Here is a 1,712-nt window from a genome sequence, read left to right as displayed (position 1 = left end):
CTTAACCCGTTTTATCCCAAAAGAGGCTTAAACTAAGAAAACAAGCTTAAACCAAGCGAAAACATTGATTCGAAGCAGTAAAAAACTATGTTTCTCTTTCTTGGGTCAAAATATGTAACAATCCAATGTATTCGACTAATTGTAAGAGATCGGGTTGAATTTAGAGTGTTTAGACAACACTTAAACCGTTTTATCCCAAAACAGGCATAAACAGAGAAAACAAGCTAAAACCGAGAGAAAACATTGATTCGAGGCAGTTAACAGCTTTGTTACTGTTTCTAGGGTTAGAATATGTGACAATCAAATGCATTTGACTAACTGTAAGAGTTCGGGATGAATTCGGAGTGTTTAGACAACACTTAAACCCGTTTTATCCCAAAACAGGCTTAAACCAAGTAAACAGGCTAAAACCGAGAGAAAACATTGATTTGAAGCAGTAAACAGCTACATTACTCTTTCTAGGGTCAAAATATGTAACAATCCAATGCATTTGTCTAATTATAAGAGTTCGGGTTGAATTTTGAGTGTTTAGACACCACTTCAACCCGTTTTTATCCCAAAACATGCTTAAACCGAGAAAACATTGTTCCTAAGCAGTAAACAGCGTTGTTACCGTTTCTAGGGTCAGAATGTGTGACATTCCAATGCATTTGACTAAATTTATGAGTTTAGGTTGAATTTGGAGTGTTTAGACAACACTTAACCCGTTTTATCCCAAAAGAGGCTTAAACTAAGAAAAGAAGCTTAAACCGAGAGAAAACATTGATTCGAAGCAGTAAAAAACTATGTTACTCTTTCTTGGGTCAAAATTTGTAACAATCCAATGCACTTGACTAATTGTAAGAGATCAAGTTGAATTTGGAGTGTTTAGACAACACTAAACCCGTTTTATCCCAAAACAGGCTTAAACAGAGAAAACAGGCTAAAACCGAGAGAAAACATTGATTCGAGGCAGTTAACAGCTTTGTTAATGTTTCTAGGGTCAGAATGTGTGATAATCAAATGCATTTGACTAACTGTAAGAGTTCGGGATGAATTTGGAGTGTTTAGACAACACTTAAACTCGTTTTATCCCAAAACAGGCTTAAACCAAGAAAACAGGCTAAAACCGAGAGAAAACATTGATTTAAAGCAGTAAACAGCTATGTTACTCTTTCTAGGGTAAAAAATATGCAACAATCCAATGCATTTGACTAATTATAAGAGTTCGGGTTGAATTTTGAGTGTTTAGACACCACTTCAACCCGTTTTATCCCAAAACATGCTTAAACCGAGGAAACATAGATCCTAAGCAGTAAACAGCGTCGTTACCGTTTCTAGGGTCAGAATGTGTTACAGTCCAATGCATTTGACTAATTTTATGAGTTTGGGTTGAATTTGGAGTGTTTAGACAACACTTAAACCCGTTTTATCCCAATGCATTGGACAAAATGAAAGAGATCGAGATGAATTTGGAGTGTTTAGATAACACTTAAACCCGTTTCATCTCAAAACAGGCTAAAACCGAGAAAACATTGATTCGAGGCAATTAACCGCTTTGTTACTGTTTCTAGGGTCAGAATGTGTGAGAATCCAATGTACTTGACTAATTGTAAGAGTTTGGGATAAATTTGGAGTGTTTAGACAACACTTAAACCCGTTTTATCCCAAAAGAGGCTTAAACTAAGAAAACAAGCTTAAACCGAGAGAAAACATTGATCCTAGCAGTAAAC

Source organism: Camelina sativa, chromosome 1, assembly GCF_030686135.1.
Source record: "Camelina sativa cultivar CO46 ecotype springtype chromosome 1, ASM3068613v1".
Lineage (NCBI taxonomy): Eukaryota > Viridiplantae > Streptophyta > Magnoliopsida > Brassicales > Brassicaceae > Camelina > Camelina sativa.
This window is presented reverse-complemented; position numbering follows the sequence as displayed.